At 54.9% G+C, this 18,234-nt stretch overlaps 1 long non-coding RNA gene across 1 annotated transcript in view; it reads left to right on the forward strand.

The window, feature by feature from the left end:
- The first annotated feature begins 231 nt into the window (after window positions 1-231).
- The window catches only part of LOC142604346 (uncharacterized), a 136,910-nt gene continuing 118,907 nt past the window's right edge, over window positions 232-18,234 (forward strand). The window contains exon 1 of the long non-coding RNA XR_012838213.1: window positions 232-389. This is a non-coding gene — a long non-coding RNA (uncharacterized LOC142604346). The remainder of the gene's footprint in view (window positions 390-18,234) is intronic.

Here is an 18,234-nt window from a genome sequence, read left to right on the forward strand (position 1 = left end):
GTAGGAGAAGCTGCTCTGTACAGGATGGAGCAGAAGGGAAGGGTCTGGCTCCAGCCTCGGAGCAGAGAGAGGGACTAGATGCATCTTGAGATTTCTTCCTGTGCTGATATTTGCTTTGGGAAGGTCTGTAGCTTCCCTGGAGCTCAGACCTGCCTGCCATGTGGTCAGCAAGCCTGCATGTGTTGCTGGATTGTACAGGAGCAGCTAGGCTGGCTCTGTCAGTGCTTTGCAGAGGTGTGGGGGTTTGTGTGCAAAAGGCACTGGCTTGCAGAGCTTTCCTCTTTCCCACAGTGCAAAGCTTATTTAGCAAGTCAGAAGGTTGTGGAGGTGCTCCAGCCCATGCATCTTAGCTGTTGAGATGCTCATCTCTCCTCTTGGCAGAGAACCAGGTATGTTAGGTCGTCATAAAGTCCGTGGTGATATTCTGGCTTTTTATGGCTGACCTTGTGGCCCTGGGCTGCTGAACAGCCATGGTATCAAAGTGTTATCATCGTTAATCCCCCTGTAATCTAGCTTGCTAACAAGCCCCAGTCTCTTGCTAAATTAGCAATTGTGGTAAAACCATCTGTGACGGATCAGCAGGGGAGAAGCATGGGAGGAGACGCACAGGTCTGGCTCTGGAGAGCGGGGGGAGTTCCCAGGCTCCCACCCTCAGGGGCTGGAGCCGGCCCTTGGGCAACCATCTCTAGGACACAAAGCAGTGGGCTACGACAGGGACAGCAAGATGTTCCCTGAAGAGACCTCCTGGTGTTTCTCAAGGCTACGGGTTGTTAAACAAATACGCCGAGCTGCAGTTACCATGAGTTGTGTCTCAGCACACTGGGAGAGCCCAGCGCCGCGTTGCAAGCAGCACAGTACGTGACCCGTGCTGCTGCAGCAGGGAGGTGCTGAGGACTCTGCAGCTTGGGGCATTGGCTGCCTGGCTCCCAAAACTGCAGTCGTGGCTCTAAATGGGTTTTTTTCTCTCTAGTTGCTGCCTACAATAAATGTCCAACTTGGGACAGATTCTTAGTGTTGGGCATCTGGTGTTTATTGATCCATGGTAGCCGTTAGCCTGGAAATTGTAGAGCTCAGGAAAATGCGTAACACTTGGGCAAGAAGCTGAGGGGACAGCGTTGGCCGCAGGACAGCCGTGTTTCAGCCTGGTGCTGTTGGCATCTCACAGTTGGGGTGGACAAAATTTGATCACCCAAAGGCCCCTGGAACCAAGAGGAGGGTGGACGCGCCTGTGCTTGCTGGCCGGGCATGGCTGGCCTGCCTGGGTGTTTGATAAACAGCGGGGCTAACGAGGAGAAACCTGCCTGGAATTGTCTTAAGGTGATAAAATTCCTGTGCCGCTTGAGTGCACCGATCGGTGCGGCTTTATGTGAGATGACGCTGGGTTTGGCTCTGGGTCTCTCCCTTCCCTCGGCATGTCTCCTCTGAGCACCCTGGCAGCTTTCTGGCCACGCACCCCATCTGCCTTCGTAGCCACCGGGACGCCACATGGGAGACGGCTACCAGTGCCACCTTTCTGTGCCCCCAGGGTGGGTGAAGGGGCTGGGTGGCGTGAACGGGGCCATCTTGGCCTCCCCTGCACCCATCCTCTGCACCCGGCCGGGTTTTCCTCCCGTCTCTTGGGAGCGGCTGAGCCGCAGTTTTGGCAACAGCTCGCGGGGAATGACGTACCCGAGTGTTTGAGCAGGTGAGCCTGAGCAAGCGCGGGCCGTGACTCAGATGCACCCGGCTGCTGCCGGCACCGTGCCAGGGCCACCCGGTGCTGCGGGGTGGGGGGTGCTCCTGGGCTGGTGGGAGGTGATGGGGTCCTGAGCGCAGCGCGGGGTACGGCGCCTCTCAGTGCGTGGGGTTTGAGGAGCTTGGGTTAATCTAAATCTTGATTGAACCAAGTGCTTCATCGCTGACTTCGTTTGAGGTGGGTGAGTCACCCGTTGAGTCAAGCTGTTCCCATGCCAGGTGGGGGACCGGAGAGGGGACACTGCCTGCGCTCAAATGTGACTGTGCTGCACAGTCCAGAGCTCCCCTGACACTGCTCTCGTGCTAATCCCCTTCCTGGTGCGTTCCTTGCACCGACATCTGCGCCGACTAGAAACGCCATCTCTGTCCCCCGGCTCTTGTCCCCCCTTTTCCCCGCAGCGCCTTGGCCAGCAGTAACTCCGGCCCCGCAGCCTTGGTGCAGACCCTGCCTGCGGCTCCACCGCGTCGCTGGGCCTTGCCCTGTTTGATGCTTTCACAAAGTCACGGCTCGCTGCGGTGTCTGAGCGTATCGCCTTGTGTCGGGTGTCCTGGCCAGGGGTGCTCAAAGCCTCAATCCCAGCTCCTGCTAAAATCTCAAACAGTAAAAATAAAAAATTTGGCCTTAGCCCCCCCCAGGGCCCCCCAAGTCTGACAATGGCGAAGCTCCTTCGCCGCAGACTCGCAGCAGGGGGACGTGACCGTGCTGAGGGGGACGTGACCGTGCAGTTTGGGTGGGTTCCCCCCCCCCCCAGGGCTGCCCTGTGCCCCCCCTGTCTGCTGGGTGAATGCAGCGATAAAAGACCCCTGATGCCCCCCCACGGCCCGGCCCCGAGTGGGGGGATCCCCGCGGATCCCCCCCGGGCTGTGGCCGGTGCTCGGGCAGCGGTGGGGGTCGCTCCCCGGCGGGGTCACCCCGCGGTCCCCGCTGCGGGGGAGGTGGGGGGGGGGGGGACTGGGGGCGAGGCCATGACATCACCGCCGCTGCTGCCTATTGGCTGCCCCGCTGGTGATGTCATCGCCGCCCCTGCTTTATTTACCGCCCAGCCCACTCTTTTTTTCCGCCCCGTCGGGATGTGGCGTTGCCAAGGCAACGCGATGTGTGCTTCCCTGCCCACGGCCACGCGTCCACGCACGACGGGGCAGGGTGGAGGCTGAAGGCCTGTTTCCCTGCTGAAGGCAGGGTGGGATAGCTCGTGTCTGGGTTACGGCACCCGAGACGGGGTCTTTTCGTTGAAATAAAGGCTCGCAGCCTTGGTACCCGCGGCGGGACAGGAGGGATGCTCCTCCGGGAACTCAAACTCCCAGCCGACCCCTTGAGCAGCCTTTCCGATGCTGTGTCTTTAAGGAGTCAAAAAAAAAAAAAAAAAGGAAAAAAAAAAAGCTGCGTTTGTCTCATTTAACGAGATTTAATCTTTCACCGGCCCCAAACTAATACTTATTAAAGACCTGGCTGCTGTCTCGCTGGAAGGAGAAAGTTAAAAAGAAATTTTAAAACGTTACAAGAAAAAAAAATAAAATAGTAGTTCAGAGGTTTCAAGGGTGAGGTGGTTGGAAATGTCAGTTTGAGAAGTGAGTTCAAAGCGGCTGGCCCCTCCGGAGCGGCGCTCTGGGCGCGGGGGCTGTGCTGCTGCCCCCCTCCAGCCCACGGTCCCTGTCCCCCTGTGGCCCGCTGCTGGCTGCGTGCTATTTCCGAGGACAAAACAAAGCCCTTTACCCCAGAGTTCAACTTTGACCTTGCTGTGGCAGGATTAAAATCTCATGAAGATGGACAACTTGATTGCAAAGAGTTAATTCCTCCCCCCCCCCCTTCTCCTCCCCTCTGTTTTTTACTCCTTTTCTTTCCAACTGGCCTGGTTTGCAGCTGAGAAATTGGGAAAACAAACAGAAAATAGACCTCGGCCTTGTGGATGCTGCTGTCTGGAGGATGACGCAGGCGACCCAGCGCCGCTGCAGCCGGGGGAAGGATGCACAATCGGGGCTTTATCTTCTCCCTCTTACGTCTGTGGCTCCACGCTTTGCAGTCGGGGTTTGTTTCTTGGTTTTGGAGCATCTCTCGAGAGGCCGGTTGTAGGGAGCCCCACGGGCTGCAGAGGGGCTGTTTGTGAGCGCAGAGGTGCGATGCATCGCTGGCGCGGGCTGTGCATCCTGTGGCTAGCTGGCATTGCTAGCCGGTGGCACTGAACCCCAGTTTTGCCCATGTGCCGGCAGCACCTCTGCGTGCTCCGAAAAGGGCTGCACCTTCGGCACCGACCGCTTATCCGGGGGCACCTCCCTGCGCCTGCCCCGGCTGTGTTTCCGGCTCCTGATTGCAGTTGCTGCTTGTGTCTTGTAGCAGGCGAGAGGTTTCCCATGTGTGCAGGCAGAGGATAGCGGGGTGGGGGTCCCCGTCCTGCTGCCGTTTGCAGGAACCGCTGTGGAAGCACTGCTAATGCTCGTTTTCTCAGGGGAGAGCGGTTTTTTTCCTAATCTAAAAATGGTTTGTCCTCTTACTGTCTTTTGTACTCAAATCTGGATTTAGAAACAGTTTTGGTGAAAAGCTGAGTTTTGCAAGAGTTAGGGTTGCTTTGTCCTTTTTTTATGAAAGAAAAAAAACCACGAACCCCCCCCAACCCCCCAAAAAAACATCTCTGAAAATTTCAAGCGACTTTAACGGTAGCTTTGTATGCATCTGCTGGTCTCTTTTCAAACTAAAATTTGTTTGCAGTTTCCTCAGCTAATTTCCAGCCGAGCGCTGGTGCAGCCCCTCGAGTCAGAGTACCAACGAAACGCTCGAGTCCTGGTGGGCTCAGACTTCTGCTCTGTATCGCAGCTCCCGTCGCCGCTGGGCTGGCGGGACCCGCGGAGGGAGGAAGGTCGGTACGGAGGATGCTTTGAACACCTCTGCAAAGCAGCTGAGCGCCGGCTGGGTTTGGAGAGAAAGATGTCTCCTTACCCTAGGCAAAGTAACACACAGTCAAATTTTACATGGAGTTTTAAGAGGCTGAAATAAGTGAAAACTGGCTTTGATCTCCTAAAATCTTGTCTGTGCTATGAGGCAGCCACCTGTTAGCTAATAGATGGGGGTGTAAAATGTACCTTTGCTGCTGGTGTGGCCTTAACCCTGAGCGGGAAGGTGAGGGTGCAGCTTTGCTTCGCGCGAGCCCTGGCTGCTGGCAGCACCCTCTCTCGCCACCCAGGCAAATAGATTTTTCATTTATTGTATAATGGCTGAGCGTGACTGACACAGCTAGTCAGGAGCCGGAGCAAACCTTTAACCGAACGGCTCCTCCAAGCTCCCCGAGAGGGAGGGCGATGCAGCTGACCGGCTTCCCATCTCTTTGCCAAACTTGGGCCGGTCCCTGCCAAGAAGCAGCGACGCGGGGGCTCGGGAGAGCGGGTGGGTGGCGGCGGGCGCCTGGGATGCTGTTTGCAGGGCTCGGGCGTAAGTGAAAGCAGATGTGCAATCTCCGGGCAGGCCGGGAGCATCACCGGAGCCGCTCAGACTGGGCGTCTCGGAGGATGCTGTGAAGTTGGGGCCAGATGTACTTAGGCGCCTAACTCCTATTGAAGTCGGTGGGATCTGGGCTTTAGAAGCAGAGGCTGTGCCAGACCGTGGACTGAAAGGCTCCTGACCCGTTTAAGGCCAAGCTGAGGATTATTGTTTGCCTGCAAGCCCGCTGCCAGGAGCCGTTTCGGACGCGGCGCCTGCGCTAGCCTTCTCCTTGCGGGTGCAGCTGGTTGCCCGCGGCACGGGGGGGCCTCTTGTTTGCAGTGCCCGGACCAAGAGCGTCGATGTGTCCTTCTGGGCTCTGAGCACCACTGAAACCGTCCCCGAGATTTAAGTAGGGCAGGCAGAGGGAGTATTTTACTCGCTGTTTGTACTACCGGGAAAGCAAGGCTTGTGCAAACCTGTGTTTGCCGATGGTCGCACTGGAGCTGCGTATCGCGGTGCGGTGCCCTTGGTGACCCTCCCACCCGTGCTTTGTGGCTTTCTTGCAAGGAGTGTGGAGGATGCTGAGGGACACAGGGGGATGGCTCCAGCACTTCCATCTTGTGCTCTTCCTTCACCTCCCACCCTGGCCCGGTGCCCCAGCTCGTCCTCGCTGCCGCAACGTGGAGGATGCGAGGAGGAGGAGCTGCTTTATGGGAAGGGGAAGAGTTGAGCCCTGGTGTTGTTTCACGGCTGGCACGGTTCAGAGCACGTGGCTTTCAGGGGAAGGGTAACTGCTGGGAGCCAGCGTGGGTGTGGAGGGTGTTGAGATGGTGCAACTGACCCCGGGGAAAGCAGAGGTTGTGGTAATAGAGGCAGCGAGGGCAGAGAGAGCCTAGGAATTTCATGCGGGCATCGCTCCTGCGGCAGGGCAGGGAGGTGGGCGCGGGGGCGAAGCTGCCACCAGCCCTGGGTGAGCGAGGGCAGACCTGTGGGCAGGGTCTGGAGCGGTGCCCTGCGGCAGCCTGTGCTTTGGCAGGGGATGTGGAGCGTGAGTTTTGGGCCGTCAGCATCAGGAGCTTTTGGGAGCATCCCCGAGAGCAAGGGAAGATGGGCAGAGCTGGCTCCTGGGGAGGGACGGGGAGAACATCTCCACTGCACGCAAATCCAAATTATCGGGAGCAAAACGCCACTTGAGGCACGAGTAATTGCGGTATAAATCAGCTCTGCCCTGTCTTTGGATTTCAATAGCCTTTTTAATTTATTTAATAAACCCGGTGCTATCCTCTGAGGACTGGGGAGAGCAAAGGGGGAGGACGAACCTCCTGGTTTTCAGCCCGGTATTACTAAGCAACCGTGTCCTGAAATTCACAGCCCAATGGAGAGAACTTTGTTTACCAGGAAGAAAACACTTGAAAAGGGGAATCTTTGGCGGAAGCATGACGGGATTAACGCTGGGGTTTCTTTAGGCAGTTTTGTTGTTTTTCAAGGCCTGACCTTAGTGCTCTGATTCGCTTTTGCCAAGCGACTCTTTCCCTGCCTAATTTAGAGCGCGGTATTGTGCTGGGGTGGGAAGGGGGAGGCGGGAGAGCCAGGTTTGGCAGCGCAAATAGGAGCCTGAGATTATCTGGTTTAGAGCAGAGGGAGTCGATCATTAGATGCTGTGCTTCTGAAAATCCCGCTGTAATTAATTTTCTCCTGAATTAATTAGAGGAATTGTGAAGGGAGGCTGGGCTGGAAGGTGCGGGGGAAGTTTTTCGGGGTGATATGTAGGTTGTTGGCAGAGCAGGAATTAAATCGCCACCTTCCCCCTTCCCAGACTGCTCGCTAGAGCTGCTCTCGCCTCTCTGCCACGACCGGTGCGTGGGCAAAAGAGTGTGAGGTCCTGCACGCAGCAGGTCCCTGGTGAAACCCTCCCAAGTGCCGACTCCGGGTATTTACCCCTTTTTCTGGGTGCGTGTCGCTGGCACAACCAGCGTTGCAGTGGGATGGATGGGACAGGCAGCTCTTTGGGGCTGGCGTGGTGAGGCCGGCAGTGCCGGGCTGTGCGAGGGACCGTCTCCAGGTGCTGCCCGGGATTTGCCCCTCGCCAAAGGGGCCAAATGTGGAGGAGGAAATTCAGTCTTAATTTCTGGCTCCAGCAGAGAGAGGGTTTGGGAGATGTTGGTTTGTTCTCGGCTTTGCTGTGTTAACGTGGGTGGAATTGCTGCCTCAGCTCCGCTCAGAAACGGGGGAGCGGTTAGCGATGCCGTGAGCCTTTAGTGCATCATCACTTGCACACGAGAGGCTATAGGAATGGGGGAGCTGTGTCTTGGGGTCCCTGTGCTCAGCAGAAAGGTCTCCAGCATTGTCCCCAGCTTGGCTTCCTTCATCCAACCCTCCGCTGGTGTCACAAGCAGCAGCAATTCCTGTACGTGCGCACTGGTTTCTACCCTGGCTGGTACCTGTAGGTGCAAGAGGGTGAATCTCCCCGTGCGGGGCAATCCTTCCCTTGGCCTCACTGGCGTCTCCGCTAGCTGCCAGGCAGGTGGGCCAAAACACACACGGGGAGGGGACGATGGGGAGAATTCCCGTTGGCTTTGACAGGGCTGTGCCTGCAGCATCCGCGCTGGTTCCAGGGATGCGCTTCATCCTCTGGAGCTCACCCGCTCCTGCCTGCCCCGTGGCCCCCAGCTCGGGCTGCTTTGTGGCTAATCCTTCCTTCCCCGCTCGGGGCTGGCGGAGGCGGGTGGGAGGGGAGGGCAGGCTGACGAGCATGGGAATCGGGAAGGCTATTCAGTGGTAATTATCGGCCTCAATACCGAGTGAGGGGGAAGAAGGGGGGAGCTGGGAGAGAGGAGAAGACCCGTGGGGAAAAGCAGCGTGGGGAGGAGGTACCTCCCCCGCATCGCCGTGGAAGGGTAGCAGGCTGGGGGCAAGGGGAGGGCTGAAGGGGTGACGTCTTCAGGCAAATCCTCCCTCCCCATGCTGAGGATGAGGTGGGTACCGTGTCTCCGCTTGCATCTCCTGCAAGTGCCTTGCTGGCCAGCTGGTCCCTGGGGGATGCAAGCTCTCAGCCTGTGTCTTGGTGTCAGGGACCCCCAGCCAGCTCCTGACAAGCTGGTCGTCATTGCATGGTGCAATATGCTTCTGCACCTGTTTAATTAACCCTAATTGGTCCAAGTGCTGTACCTCTGTATGAGCCATGCATACCGACCTCAGAGGTCCTGTGACACGGGAACGAGAAGAAATCAGTGAGTGATGTGCAGGTCCTTCAACCCATTTGGGAAGCCCTGCCCAGAGAGGGTTCATTTAACACCGGCTTTTCCAGTTCGGGATACTTTTGAAGTAGGCACCAAGGATGCTGGATCCAATGAACTGTGTGAGGAATGATCTGTGGTGCTGGAAATGGAGACTGCACTGCTGTTTGCTCCAGAAGCTCTCTGCTTATCACCTGGCAAAGGGTCTGCTCTCCTAGCCTAGTTTCACCTTCCCAAATGACTATCAAATGTCTCTTCCCCTTAAATTTCAGTGGAGCTTTTACTTACCAGAGATGGGGTATATCCTTCCTGCCAGATTACCAGTAGAAGGTATCCTTCAAGGTTTAATCCCAGCTCTAACAAGCTGTGGCACATCATCTGCCTCCGGCATTATGCTTCACGGCATCCAAACGTGGTTACCACTACGGGGACCAGAGCTGGTTTCTCCAGCAGTTTCCACCCCGTGCAGACCACGTCTGACAGCACCATGCATGACTGAGGGGGTCCCCGCTCCCCTCCTGGGTTTTTTTGCCCCAAATTTGGGAGACTCGCAAAGCTGCGCTGAACAGGGGCTCAGGTTGCGCTTCCCAGGGTTGGGCTGCCACCGAGCCTCCGTTCTCCCGCGGTCCCGGTGGCCTCGCCGTGCCGTCCTGCCGCAGGTGCGCTGCCCTCGGCATCGCCGGGAAAGCAGGACTCGCTCCTCTCCCTGCCGCTGCGTCTTCGGGGCTACAATGCTGAGGGTAATAAAACCCCTGAGGTCCCTCTGCCCCGCTCTGAATGGGAGCTTTGTCTCTGCAAAGAAATGACTTGAAACCGATCTGGGGAAAGGCGATTGTTATCTGAAGGCTTCTGAACTGTTTGGATCCTGACTTTGTTAGAGATCTTGTAATTTAAACTTCAACCTGCTTATTAGAAATTTGAGATAATAGTTTAATAATAAAAAGCAGATTTTTTTTTTTTTTGGTCTTGGTTCCTGTGTTCCTGTCCTCCACTTTCTCTCAGCTGCTGTGGATATTTAATAGTCTGATATATGTGTCCCGTTCCCCCCCCCCCTTTGCTTTTATTTTTTTTTTAAATAGTAGGATGAAATGGCGAGATGTTTCTCTTTGAGGCTTGCCAAGGAAAGATCAGGCAGGCCTGTCCCTGCGGTCCCCTGCGTGCATTTTGGAGCATGCCCACGGAGAGCTGACAGGAGCTGGAGGGAACGCCAGCTTGTGAGTTGTCCTCGTGTTGGTCCCCTCCCCTGCGAGAGCCTGGAAGTCCATCTGGGTGAAGGGGGTCCCCTTCTCCGTGGGGGTCCCCTCCGAGGAGTGCTCTGGACCCCCCCGGCTGCTGGGTGCCTGTGCTCAGCCCGCTGCCCTGCCCCGTGGCTGCAGCCCCGCGGTGGGGTGTGGGATTTGGGAGCTCTTCCCAAGAACAATCCTCATTCAGATTCCCCCAGCTGGGCAGCAGCTCCCTGGCCCCGAAAGCGCCTGGAGGAAACGTGTTGGGACATGTGCGGGGTGTATTAGCATTCCTCTCGCTGTAGCCGCCCCCCAGCCCCATCCTGGGGGTGGCCGCTTGCCACGGGGCTGGAGGTGTCGATCCAGAGCCCCCGCCGGGTCTGGGGTGCTGTCTGGCGAGGCTGGCATCCCACGGGGCTCCCCGGGGGTTTGCGCGTGACGTGGGTGGGCAGCAGCCGTGGCCGTGCAGCGTTACGTTCTGTCCCGGTTCCCTGCTGCTCGCCCCGATTAATGGATTTTGTAGCGCAGGCAGGGCTCGCTGCTGGGAGCGCGGTGCCAAAGTCTGTGTCTGGCCGTATCGCCGCGGCTCCCAGGGCGCAGGAATGCGAAGGGCCGGGTGGGAGCATCGCGTGGGTGACCCCAGTGGGTGTGGGACCGGCCGTGGCGTGAAGCCACCCCAGCAGACCCACGTCGCTCTCTGCGTGTGGGTACCGTGGCTTCATCCCCACGGCTGCTCCCAGCAGCACCGTGGCTGCGTCCTGCGGGAACGAGCGCTAATTGAGCTGGGTGGCCTTGGGCGAGATGCTATGGCTCTGTCCTGGTGTAGAGGTGGCCACCGGGCAGTTACTCACCCAAACGTGGCTCAGACCCCTGCCGCTGCCCCCTGCTCGCGTGCTGCCGTGTCGCGGTGCTTGTTCATGCGCTCAGATCGGTGGGTTTAGCTGGGGCTTCGTGCTCAGAAGTTGGAGGGGTGGGTTAAGATGCGAGACAGGGCTGTGGGCGTTGGAAACCTGTTGCTGCCTGGGTTGCGTTTTGGCTCTGCTCGCCGCTGAGTGCCTCGGGCTGTGAGGATGCTCTTGGTGACCCTCATGGGGAGTGAGGAGCCTCACAACGGCATCCTGGGGGGCTCGACACCGCTGCAGCATGACCCTTTCCAGTTGCGTGTGGTGCAGAGAAAAGCGTCGCTACGGACAGGCAGGGTTTGACAGTGCCGCCCGGAGCGAAAGGCTGGGGCTCAGCCGGGAGGAATCTGGCAACTGGAGGCTGTTGGATACTGGTGGCTCCCGTGGCTGTCGCTGGCTGAGAGGAATGAAAGGGAGACAGAGCTCGGCCGGAGCCATGACTAGTTTGCGAATTTGGCAAATTTGCTGTTTAATGACTGTAGCTGGGCTCATTTGAAGGCAAAGATCACACTCACGGTGTTACCTGTGTGCAGTCGTGTTTGCGAGCTCCAGGCTTGCTCAGGCACTCGGATGGTGGCACTTCACCCCGGGGTTCTTTCCAGGGTGGGTGAAGGGATGGGGTCCCCCTCTGCACCCCTGTGCTGGCGATGGGCGGCCCCGGGGGGAGAAGGGGAGATGTATTTGATGCGGTGCTCGGGAGCGATTTCCTGCTGGGCCCAGGTTATGTTGGTTCATATTGGCTCCTGCTCTGGATGCCACTTCCATGACATCATTTGGCTCTTGAAGAGTGGAGGAGGTGAGACACTTCTGAGCGATTATCTAGTGCAAATAGCCCATGGTAAATAGACTCAGCGAAGTATTGACACTGAGACTGTTTCTCTTCCTAATTTCCTGCTCTCGGTGAGTTTGCCCAGTAGCCAAAAATAAGGGGGGGGACAACCCAAACCAAGACTTCAAATTTCAAGTCAGGGCATATACTGCTGTCATCCAGGTAATTGTGTTAGCAGTTAATGACATAACTTCCACCTGGGATCTTGGCCTAGGACTAATTTTAGGAAATGAGTCTCTATTTAGTTTGTTTATATTAGCCGAGGATCTTCCTCCTGGACCTGTGCTCTGATGTTCTCACTGTTGCATTGCCAAACCAATGGTCCCTGCCCTGAATGGAGCTAATTTTCCTGGGACAAACTGTCCTAAAACCCATTAAAATTGGCGCCTGTTGATGTGCCCCGTGATTGCCTCCTCCCTGAATGGCACTCCATTTCCAAGGTGAGGAGGGATGAACGTAATCCTTCAAGGCTGATGCACCTGAACTGCGATAACCAGCAATTTTCCCATCGGAAGAGCAGCGCGTACGCTCCCTGTCCCCTGCCCAACCTCTCCGCCCCTGCCAGCGGCTTTGCCGTGCTCTCCTCCCACAGCACCCTCCTCGCTGGCCACGCATGGGGCGAGACCCGGCTTGACGCAGGGGCTCCGGCTGCATCCCAGGGCGCAGCAGATACTCGGCATTCTTGGGCTGGCAAACTTTAACTAACAGAGCCCGTTTTTTATTAACCTGCATTTCCTTCTGGTTCTTCTATTACCTCTGCAGAAAAGAATCTGACCCCTTGCTTTCAGCATCACCTTCACTCTCTCTTTTTTTCCTCTTTTTTCTTTCTCTCTTTTTTCTTTTTTTTTTTTTTTCCTCCCCCCCCCCCCCCCCCCCCCCCCCCGCTGTTGCTTTGTGGTTTGGGTGAAACTCCAGAAACCCCTTCTGAGGGTCCCAGTGCTGGCCAAGCGATCCCTCAGCTGTGTCACCGCTCCCTCCTGCTTTTGTGCAAAACTCCTGAGAGAGCTTTCGGGCTGGCACAGCGGCGGCGTTAAGCCCGTCATAGGTCCCTCTTAATTAAATTTGAAAACTGCTTGGATAAGAGGGCTTTCTGAACGAGTCAGGTGCTGGGCCATGGGCCTGAACGACTGCCACAGACTAGCACTACCACCCACAGTCCTGATCCCCATGACATGTGTACAGATTACAGAGAAATCCCTCAGCAATGAGGCTGCTTTAACTCCTTCATGCTCTGGGGCTTTTGCTCGGAGCTCCGAGCTGTCCCTGGAGCCTGGCCCTGGCAAAGGGACGTGGAGGTGTCCCTGTGCCGCCTTCCCGGGGGCTGGATCAGCAAACGGTGTCCGTAGCAGTGGCATAGGCAGTGCCTCCATCCCCCCAGTGCCGCGGTGGAGGTGTGCTGCGGACCTCGCAGGGTGCGTGCAACCTGTCCGGGGAAAGTGCCATCTATGTATTTTCTTTGGATGCATCACATAACGAAAGAAGGAACATCCCCCAGGCTGCGGCCGCGTGGCCAGCAGCGAGAGGGAGACTTCGTGTCCCTGTTTTGCCGAGAAGGGGTGGAAGTGGACAGGGTTCCTGCCTGGGGGGGGGGTTTATGAGGAGGTTTTCCCAACTGGGTGTTCAGCAGCCTCGAAGCTTTGCCCTGCTCCTGTTCCCAAGGTTTTCCCTGCATATGCGTGCTGGTTTCCAAAACTCGATGCTCGCCTGGGATGGGCGAGAGCTGGCAAAAGCCAGGCAGGGCTGCGCGCACGCAGGGCGATGCGTGACTTTGCGAGAAGCGGCAATGGCTTCGCCTTTTATCGTAGCTCCCGGTTCTTAACGAGTGCTTTGGTCTAATGGCAGTAGGCATTTGCAGCGTGAGGGAGAGGTGGTTTAGGAGGAATATTAAAAAGCAATAATGCAGCTTGTTGAAGTATATTGAAGCCTCCTTCCAGCCTGGAGTTTTGCTGGAGTCAGGGTTTTTTGTCTCCTATTAAATCACTTGTTCCCAAGGAGCCTTTGAGCCTGGCGCACTGGGCACGTTTCAGAGCCGGGCCAAAACCAACAATTATCTCCAGTTTCAGGAAATTTGAAGCTGTGGTTAACAGTGTCTTCTTGAGGACTGACAGATGACACAGGTGGCTTAGCGTGCAGCCAACGCTAACCCTGCGTGTTGATGGCATTAATCATCTTGGCGGGTTGCGGTGTGGCAAATTGCTCAAGGTGGGTCTCCTGGTTGGGAGGTCAGGGGTTCAGGTCTTGGAGGAGGTTTGTGTGAGCACGGGCTTGCAGCCGGCCCTGCTCGTGGACGAACTTGCTGCATCGGATCCGTGTGACGCGCGGTACTGCGTTTCCTAGCGTGGCTCGCTCTTGTTATGTCGCCAGGCAGTGGATGCCCAGCAGAAATCACTCTATTGCTTCATGAAAAAAAAAATCGAGGCAGAAATTTTTATAGGCTGTTACTAGGCCTCTACCATTAAGTAAGGGCTGAGGGAATGCTTTATTTGCTGGAAAGTTGACTTTCATGTTTTCTGCAACTATTCTGATCAAATTGCATTGAAAACTCGGGGCTCCGGGTGCCCCTCTGGAGGCAGCCCTGCGTCTTCCCCCCTCGTTCCGACCCCAGCTCCCGTTTTATTCAAGCTCTGTTGGTTTGGGGTTCACGAGGAGAAAAAGCAATTGTCTCAGCTCGGCCAGCGAGCCAACAGCCAACAATTTTCCAAGTCCTGTTGGTGGGTCCTGGGATCTGCAAGCCCGAGGGGGCGTTCGGCATCTCTGCGTGACTGGAAAATCCCAGTCCCTCTTATTCCAGGGGAATGGGGATCTCGAGCTCGCAGGAGCTGCTGCCCGAATGCCTGCAGTAGGGAGGAAGGATATGTTTTATCAAAGTGAGTCCCCGCTGTTTGAGTTCCTGGTTAGGAGCTTGATATCATCTAAAAACCAACACAGGGAAGTAAACAATGACTCTGGTTTTATTTTAGTCCTCTTTTTTTTTTTTTTTTTTGTTCTCCCATTCATTATTTAACCTTTTAATTACTTCAAGAGTAGCTGAAACCGTAAGTCCCAACAGATGTAATGGTTGGTTTGTTGGGAAGCCTTTGCTGCCGGTCCCTTCCTGTAATCCTGTAAAAGCCAAAAAGAGGAGGAATTTTTTTTTTTTTTCTAAGGCCGCTGAAATGAGTCCTCCTTTGGCTGTTCGCTGTAATGATACTAGGTGTGAAAAACTCTCTGGTATTTATGAGCAGATGTGATTCAGGAATAATAAAGACCTGAGAACCTGTCATAAGATCGTGTGGATCAATGAATCATCTGCCAGATATGGCAATTTTGCGTATCAGGCTACATACCCGAAACTGATGCTATTTTTATGGTGTTGCCTGATGGCAGTGGGACTTCTGGTCACTGAGCAAGTCCAAAGTGTCGCTGAAAGGGAAAGAGACCCGAATGCTCTAGAGAAACTTCACCAGGAAAGAATCTTGAGTCGACAGGAACCACCACTTACTGCTGCGGGCAGCTTTGATGAGGAAATTTGTATTTCTGTTGAGCCATGCAGAGAAAACAAATATCACCCCCATCAGAGGAGAAGCTGCCTACCCCTTGGGTTTCGCCAGCTGCCGAGCAGTTAGCGTGGCACCCGCGTGCCTGCGGGCTGCGACGGCGTGGCCAGAGCCTGGAGAAGACGTGCTCTTTGCACAGGTCCACAGGAGGGACCTGGAGGAGGACGGTGATGTGCAAACCAGGCAGCAATTGCACGCAGAGCCACCCCGCGCCAGCATCCCTGGATCTCTGCAAATTATTGAGATCGAGGGGATTTGTATTCCGTAGCCGGTACTGGTAGAGAGCTACTGAAATGCTGTTACCTGGTCTGTCTTCATTTTACGTCAGCTAATGGCTGACCAGGGGCTTGAAAAGTTTGCTGTTGCTTTTACAAAAGCCTTTCTTTGCTGCTTGTCTTCCTTTCTGCGGTTTTCCTCCTGTGCTTTCTCCCCTTCCCTCTTCCGCTCCCTTGCTTGAAGTTCAGGGAAAATATGTGCAGCCTTCCCAAGAGAACATTTTGGCATAGTCATAACTTGTTAAATACTGTAATTAAAATATTTTTCTCATTAACTTGGAAGTAATGTTTCTTCCTAAATTATACCGGAGGAATTTTTTTTTTTTTTTTTTTGCTAATTAAGTTGCCAGTTTCAACAAAAGTGCTTCAGAAAATCCTGGAGTCGTGAGGCTGCCCTTGCTGGGTCCCTCAATCTGCTTCCTCCAGCAGTATCATCTGCAAAACAGGGGGAGGTTGTCAAAGATGATTTTTTAAAAGGGCTTGTGTGGTGGGGCGCAGCTCAGGTTCATTGTGAGTAGATGTATCAGGCTGTGTTTGGTCTAGTAATGTCTTCTGGTGTTTCCTAGGTTTCTCAAAGTGATGTGAATCCCTTGAGGGTCTTGGTCTGGTTTTGCGTTGGGAAGCTAAGGCTTGAGTTCACTGGGCTTCGTCCTCATGAGCTGATGGGGTGAACCAGCACAGCAGGAGAAACCCCAGGCTGCAGAGGACTTGCTCCCTGCCCTGTCCTCCGCTGGCTGCGTGGCACTTTCTCTCCTGTATTAAGCTTAAAGCAGCAGCAGGACCCAAGTGTTCACAACTGCTGGGACTCGCGTGCAAAACAAGGAACAGTTTCCAGTGGCCTTGATGATTTTCTACGTGGTTACAGATTTTCCTCTAGGGATGCAGAGTGCTGAGGAGGAGCTTACCCGTAGGCCTTCTGGAAAGGGCTACAGGAGCTGAGTCCTGGAAGAGTGAGTTTCTGCAAGAAAGCCATTGAGGAGGGTTTGTGGGTTTTTTTTTTTGGGGGTTTTTTCTTTTTTTTTTTTTTGCATGAAGTGTAGTACTGGTTTGATTCGGTCTTGGTGGCTTTTCAAGCCCGTTGCATTAGATTTCTTGTCCTTACTCAGATGCCAAGGTGTAAGAAGGCTTGTGCAGTGGTCCAGGGAGCTCAGCATGGCGCAGTACACAGGCTGGGTTAATGCTGTTAACCTGAGCATCTTCTGAACTTGGCTGCGGTCCTCGAGGCTCTCTTTTGAGCATTGCCCCAAATTCAACCCGTTCACATGAAAGGGGTGCAGCTGGTGGGGGCTTGTTCCCTTGTGGGTGTAATGCCAGCCCACGAACTTCTCTTCTTGCAGAGGGCTCAGTCCCACCTCTTCCTTGCTGCAGTTAAGGTCCCTGGGGGGAGCTCCTGGGGAGATTCCTCACCTCCTAAAAGAGTTTGTTGTTTGACGTTGTGAATCATGTTTTGAGAAAGTCTCCTTTTAAAAAAACAAATTTCTTCCCTGTACTTGCACGTTCCCATGGGCTCCTCGTGCCGGTCTCCTCCTCCCAACCGTGGATGGGTTTGGGTCTGTGCAGAGCTGGGTGGTGTCAGCCCGGCTGTCCCACAGGCTCATTTTTCCCCCCGTGGTTTTCAGCATCCCCAGTGGGACGGGGGGAGCGGGAGCCGTCGGGTGCTCCGAGGGCTCCCCGCAGCCGGCGGGATCTCTCAGGTTACAACCCCAACAAAACGCCTCGTTCCGCTCCTCCGACAATTACCTGTCCGCGGATCCCAGTTGGGTGTTTTCTGTCAAGCTGGTGATTGCGGTTCAGAGCAAGGACAGACTTATGTACACATCACCCTGGCAACGTTTAGGTAAAAGTCTCTGAGAAACACTGGGGTGCATATTATGGGCTATTCCCTTTTTCTGCTTGTGCGCATGTGGGCTTTTTTCCCGACACTAGCCCGAGGTGCAGGGAACACCCGAGCTGGTTTAATTACCTTCCCTGCCTCCTGCTTTTGAAAATCTCTACCTTGTGTCATTTTTTTGATTTTTCTTTTTTTGATTTTTTTTTTTTTTGGACTTAACGTCTGTTCCAAACCCCATTGCAGATTTGTGCCGAGAGTCTCGCAGAGACGGACCGCAGCACGTGTGAGCCAACCCCGAGGCAGGGCGCGAGCACAGTGAACTTGGCTTGGGCTGGCTGGTGCAAACAGCCCAAGGGCTTTGTAAGGAGAACGGGTGGCCCTTGGGTTTACTGAGCGTACACCGAGGTTAACGCAGCAGCATCTGGAGAACCTTCTGCATCGAGGCTGCTTGAACGCAACTCGGGCCAAACTTGTCACAACTAATTTGGTCATCTAGAAACGAAGAGGCCGATCTAACTGGATAAGTCGACCCACCAGCCTCGGACCTTTATTTTAGGATGGGATGTAGGCTCCCAGCTCTCTCCTTCGGCTCCCGAGGGAAGCAAGGCAGTATCTGAAGGGGGTGACTGCCCTGCTTAGGGAGAGATGCTCCTCTCCAAGGAGCTGACGGGGTCTGGGACGCTGGGGTGGAGGGGTTGCATTTATTCCTGTGCTTCAATGAGGGCTTTCTAAATATTGAGGGGGGCTTTTAAAAAGCAAAGCAGAGGACTATATAAAACCTAGTAGATGCTGGGTGTAGTAAGACTAAGCTTATGGGCTACTGCAGTGGGGCTAGAGAGAGCGTTTTACTGACCTCCTGCTTTTTTGAGACTTCTCAAATAATCTTAAGAAACTTTAATCTGAGTGTGCCGATGGGACTGTTAACTTCAAGGATGTCCTTGTGTGCTGCTTTCTGAAGCTAACCTAAGTTTTGAAGCATTCTTGGGCTTCTATCTTGAAAATAGGAGGCTGTGCTAGACTTTAGCAGTGCACTGGAATGCAGAGATTCCTGATTTTCGCTTTTTTTACCAGTGGTCTTCAGATACCCTGGGCTGAATGCTCTTTCTCTCTGTATCCCTGTTTCCCCTTGTGAAGAATGGGAATAGTGCCTCCCTCCTGCCAGCACAAGTTGCAAAATATGTTTAATGTTACTCCTCCACTTGGGAAACGAGTAAACCCTTCTGTGCATTTGCGTTATTGTTGTCTTGGGCACTTTC

The sequence above is a fragment of the Balearica regulorum genome, chromosome 18 (genome assembly GCF_011004875.1).
Source record: "Balearica regulorum gibbericeps isolate bBalReg1 chromosome 18, bBalReg1.pri, whole genome shotgun sequence".
Lineage (NCBI taxonomy): Eukaryota > Metazoa > Chordata > Aves > Gruiformes > Gruidae > Balearica > Balearica regulorum.